This window comes from Scylla paramamosain, chromosome 49 (assembly GCF_035594125.1).
Source record: "Scylla paramamosain isolate STU-SP2022 chromosome 49, ASM3559412v1, whole genome shotgun sequence".
Classification (NCBI taxonomy): Eukaryota; Metazoa; Arthropoda; class Malacostraca; order Decapoda; family Portunidae; genus Scylla; species Scylla paramamosain.
In genome coordinates this window covers 2,278,946-2,285,000 of record NC_087199.1, presented here as the reverse complement: position 1 = coordinate 2,285,000, position 6,055 = coordinate 2,278,946, and positions in this window count along the sequence as shown.

The following is a 6,055-nucleotide window of genomic DNA, read 5'->3' as shown; positions in this document are numbered from 1 at the left end:
CAGAAACGACGTTCTCAACGTCTCTGTCCATACCAGGCCAGTACACCGTTTGTCGGGCCCGTCGCTTGGTGCGCTCCATCCCCTGATGACTGTCATGGAGTCGCTCTAGTGTTTCTCGGCGGAGGCTGTGAGGAATAAGAAGCCTCGGCCCGTAAACCACCAGGTCGTCGTCTACGGCCAGCAGACTGCGCACCGGCCAGTACGTACGCAAGCGGTGATCGAGGTCGTGGCAATGATCAGGGAAGCCCTCGATGATGACGTTCTTGAGCAAGCAGTACTCCCCGTCTCTTGCTGCTGCGGCACGTACCATTTCCACAGTCTGATCCTGGAGTGGTGCTAAGCGGACGCCGTCCTCATTGGTGGCAGATAACGCTGAGATGGCCATGGATCCACCAGCCATTGCACGTAAACCTTCCTTTGCTTCGAAGACGCTGGGAAAGGCCTTGATCACAGCAGCAGCGTGCCCCGCACGCTGCTGTGGCGTTGGGTCGTAGGAATGAGGCCAGCTGATCACTTCTGTGGGCGTAGATAGAGGTGGCTGCGAGGCGGTCGGGTACTTGATGGAGCTGTTGCCGGTGTGCTGTTCTTCCCTGCGTAGCGGTCGGATTTGAGCCGGAAAATCTTCGGGAGGATTCCGAGAGCGATGGAATCGTACCAGCTAAGCAGCGCCCCCTTCACCTCCTTCACCACGCTCACAACAGTCTCAGCTTCCCTGTCGCCCAGTTGCAAGTGCGACGAGAAAGTTCCTACACAGGTGAGGGGGTGATTACCGGCAGCATAAAGTCCATCACCATCAGCGGGCGCCAAGCTGGAGGGCGGGATTCCAAGGAGTGTTGCCGTGTCGAGGCCAATAACGGTCGTTTCGGCCCCAGAGTCAGGAGTCCACGTAATCTTGTCTCTTCCAGCGGGATGTGTGGCGGTAATGAGCACCTGGGGCGCAGGTCGTGCCGTCACCGTCTTTGTGTATACGCCTGATAAGAGCTGGTATACACTGGCACTGGCTCCCCGCCTCGGGCCTGCACCGCGATGAGGAGAGACAGTTGAGGAACTCCTCGAAGCTCCTCGTCGTTTCCTCACTGTCTGCTGACATACACTCGCAAAATGCCCTCTTTTCCCGCAGTTACGACACACTTTATCTATTGCCTGGCATCCCCTTTTGTCACTGCGACAATCTTTGCCACAACGATAACAGCCCGTGGGGCTTGAGCCCCCGAAACTGCCCTTCCTGTAGTTCGAGACAGCGTTCACACCATGGCTCGAAGAGTGAGAACCGCCCCTTAGTACTGCACTACACTGGTTAGCGCTCTCTGATGCTCTGCAAATATCTATGGCGTTTTCAAGGGTGAGTTTCTTGTTTTCCAGCATGCGTTTCAGAGCCACTTCGTCTCGTGTCCCAACGACAATTCTGTCACGCAGCTGATGGTTTATGCACTGGTCGCAAAAGTCACAGAAATTGGCGATTTCCTTTACAGCACATAAAAAGTCGTCAAAACCTTCTTGCGTTTCTTGCACGCGGGAGTAGAAGTCTCTTCTATCCATGATGATGTTGCGCTGGCTTCGCAGGTACTCACACATTGCATCGAGGATGGTTCTTAACTCCGCGTCTCTCGGTAAGCTTATCCCGTAGCGAAGTGTACGGGTCCACTCGTCGTCTAGGACAGCAGCGAGTGCCGCCCTCTGCTCAGCCAGGGAGAGACAGTCTATCCTGGCGAGGGTTACGTATCCTTCAAACTTATGGCGCCACGTGTCGAACTCACGTAAAGATGCTGACGCCGTTAAGTGAGGAATGATGGTGGCGGACGTCGGGAACCTCGCGCCCTGGGTAGACGTGCTGCGGGCTGTGGTTTCGCCTTCATTGCTCGCCGTGGTGCGACTGGGAGCTTGTGTCCCCACTCTCTCCAGCAGCTGGGTTAAACGCTCCTCGCGAGCCTGACTCTGCTCCGACTGTCGCGCTAGCAGAGCCTGACTCTGCTCCGACTGTCGCGCTAGCAGGGCAGCCAGCGCCTCCAACTGCTTCTCCATTCTGCGCCGTACCCACTGCAGCCTTGTCCTGATCCTACTCACTGCGCCATGTTCGACTCTTGACCAGCAGGGGCACAGGAAACGCAGGTAACAGTGCAGGTGTTTATTCACAGAAGGTGTGAACAGAAGGCTGGAGGTAGGTGATCTCCCGGCGCCAGGCCGCGCACTTCAACTTAACACTTATGACTGAAGCCTAGCTCGTTCACTCATACACGTATTCATGCCTCACACAAGTCTCGCTCATTCACTCGTTCACACAACTAGCTAACAACCACACACTACCTATTTAAATAAGAAAAAGCTCTCTCTCTCTCTCTCTCTCTCTCTCTCTCTCTCTCTCTCTCTCTCTCTCTCTCTCTCTGAAAATATGAGAAACGTGACATAAGCAGAAAGAGAGAGAGAGAGAGAGAGAGAGAGAGAGAGAGAGAGAGAGAGAGAGAGAGAGAGAGAGAGAGAGAGAGAGAGAGAGAGAGAGAGAGAGATAGATGGATGAGGGAAATGAAGGTGTGAAATAGGTGTGTGTGTGTGTGTGTGTGTGTGTGTGTGTGTGTGTGTGTGTGTGTGTGTGTGTGTGTGTGTGTGTGTGTGTGTGTGTGTGTGTGTGTGGACAGGTGTGTGTAATTGGGAGGGATGTGTGTACGCGCCAATTATACACACACACACACACACACACACACACACACACACACACACACACACACACACACACACACACACACACACACACACACACACACACACACACACACACACACACACATTAAAAAACATTAAAAAAAATCATTAGAGAGAGAGAGAGAGAGAGAGAGAGAGAGAGAGAGAGAGAGAGAGAGAGAGAGAGAGAGAGAGAGAGAGAGAGAGAGAATGGCAGTTTCATTTTCTTTTTTCTTTTTCTTTTTCTCTTCTCTTTTCTTTTTCTTCTTCACTATCTTTAATTATCTTTCATTCTGTATATAATTCGTATTCATATTTTGAGAGAGAGAGAGAGAGAGAGAGAGAGAGAGAGAGAGAGAGAGAGAGAGAGAGAGAGAGAGAGAGAGAGAGAGAGAGAGAGAGAGAGAGAGAGAGAGGTGACTAAAAGTAATTATACCAGGAAATTATGTCCCAGTGTAGGCCTATAGAGGAAGGGAGGCCTACACACACACACACACACACACACACACACACACACACACACACACACACACACACACACACACACACACACATACACAGGAAACATGGTGGTGGTGATGGTGGTGGTGGTTGTAGTAATAGTAGTAGTAATAGTAGTAGTAGTAGTAGTAGTAGTAGAAAACAACAACAACAACAACAACAACAACAACAACAACAACAACAACAACAACAAGATGAAAAACAAGAACAAGAAGAAAAAGAAGAAAAGAAAGGGAGGAGGAGGAGGAGGAGAAGGCGTCAAAGAAGGAAGAGGAGGAGGTGTCACATTACCTCCTCCTCCTCCTCCTCCTCCTCCTCCTCCTCCCTCCACGCGGCAGGTGTGTCTAATTACCCCAGCACAGGTGTATGCTGGCTTACCTGCCTCGCCCACACCTGATGATTGGCAGGTGTGTGTGTGTTGTTGTTGTTGTTGTTGTTGTTGTTGTTGTTGTTGTTGTTGTAGTTGTTATTGTTGTTGTTCTTCTTCTTTTTCCTCATTTCCTTTTTCTTTTTTTCTTCTCTCTCTCTCTCCCTCTTTTTTATTTATATGTGTTTACAGAGTTGCGGTACATATATACTTTACATATTTCATACAATAATTTAGGTTAAAGAAGTCACTGTTAATGCCTTCTATCTGAAAGCCTCTCTGTTTGTCTGTTGCACCCACACATTCACTGCAGTCTTGAAGTTCTGCCTGGTCCAGCCCTCAACACTTGGCTGCACTGTCACAAAGTCGTTCCAGCAGCCAATGTATGTCTTCAGAAACTGTCTTTGCTGGTGCCACGTTCTGCATCTGGGCTGGTGTAGCTGCCGGAGAGCCTGTAGGTGCGGTAGGCTCTCTCTCTCTCTCTCTCTCTCTCTCTCTCTCTCTCTCTCTCTCTCTCTCTCTCTCTCTCTCTCTCTCTCTCTCTCTCTCTGTGTATTAATAGAGGGTGTGCCGCATTCCTCTCTCTCTCTTTCCCTCTCTCCCTCTTTTCCTTTTCCTCTCTCTCTCTCTCTCTCTCTCTCTCTCTCTCTCTCTCTCTCTCTCTCTCTCTCTCTCTCTCTCTCTGTCAAAAAATATGATGTGTGTGTGTGTGTGTGTGTGTGCACCTGTTTCTTTATAGTAATAGTAGTAGTAGTAGTAGTAGTAGTAGTAGTAGTAGTAGTAGTAGTAGTAGTAGTAGTAGTAGTAGTAGTAGTAGTAGTAGTAACCATTGAAAGTAACTAACATACCTAACTACTACTACTACTACTACTACTACTACTACTACTACTTCTACTACTACAACTACTACTACTACTACTACTACTACTACTACTACTACTACCACCACAATCACTGCTTCCGTTGCTCGAGGCTAAAATCTGAACACCTCCTCCTCCTCCTCTTCCTCCTCTTCCTCCTCCTCTTCTTCCTCCTCCTCCTCCTCCTCCTCCTCACCTCTCCCCAACTTCCTTCCTTCCTTCCCTCCTTGCAGGCAGTGGTCAACGCTCTCTCTCTCTCTCTCTCTCTCTCTCTCTCTCTCTCTCTCTCTCTCTCTCTCTCTCTCTCTCTCTCTCTCTCTCTCTCTCTCTCATTATTTTTCATTTTTTTAATCTCTTTATTTACTCATAATTTCTTGAAAGAGAGAGAGAGAGAGAGAGAGAGAGAGAGAGAGAGAGAGAGAGAGAGAGAGAGAGAGAGAGAGAGAGAGAGAGCGTTTTCTCACAGGAACGTTCAGGTACACTTCCGACGATAATTAAAGCGACTCTCTCTCTCTCTCTCTCTCTCTCTCTCTCTCTCTCTCTCTCTCTCTCTCTCTCTCTCTTAAACAACAACAAAAAATAAAGTGAAAGACAATTAAAGAGAGAGAGAGAGAGAGAGAGAGAGAGAGAGAGAGAGAGAGAGAGAGAGAGAGAGAGAGAGAGAGAGGAATAAAAGAAAGAGAGAGAAACGAAAATATTTGCTTATTTTATCCTCTCTCTCTCTCTCTCTCTCTCTCTCTCTCTCTCTCTCTCTCTCTCTCTCTCTCTGTTTAATTACGTGGAACCTTACCTGTGCGTTTCAAGGAGGAGGAGGAGGAGGAGGAGGAGGAGGAGGAGGAGGAGGAGGAGGAGGAGGAGGAGGAGGAGGAGGAGGAAGAGCGTCACCTCCCCTCACCGGATGTAAGTTAGGGGGGTGACCGGATGTTAGGAAGGAAGAAGAGGAGGAGGAGGAGGAGGAGGAGGAGGAGGAGGAGGAGGAGGAGGAGGAGGAGGAGGAGGAGGAGGAAGGAAGGAAGAAAAGATTTTGTGCGGTTACTTAAAATTTTCTCTCTCTCTCTCTCTCTCTCTCTCTCTCTCTCTCTCTCTCTCTCTCTCTCTCTCTCTCTCTCTCTCTCTCTCTCTCTCTCTCTCTATCCCTGTCTCTGTCCCTCTCTCTCTCGCACCAAAGAGAGAGGGAGAGGTATCGGTGCCAACGTAAACATTGATGCGGCAGGGAGAGATTCTGGTCCTCTCATCGTTGCCAAGTGAGAAACAATACCCTTGAATTTCAGAAGATTTTAGTTATTTCCTCTAAATTAATACGTATTTGTTTCTTTTAAACCCCAAAAGTGTATTGTGATTTGTTTGTTAGTGTTTTTAAGTGTTTTTTTTATTATTTATTTGTTTGTTTTACTTTTATTTTATTTATTTTTTTCCCGCGTGTTTGTGTTAGTGTAGTGAAGATGTGATGTATTTTGGTTAGTCTTGTTTTGTTTTTGTTTTTCTTATTTTTTTTTTTGATTCAAAGTATATATTTATTTATTTATTTATTTATTTATTTATTTATTTTTTAATCGTGGTTTTGTCTCAGTGTAGTGAAGATGTAGTGTTCCCCTGTAGTGAGGTTATTTATTCGGTTCCTCCTCCTCCTCCTCCTCCTCCTCCTCTTCTT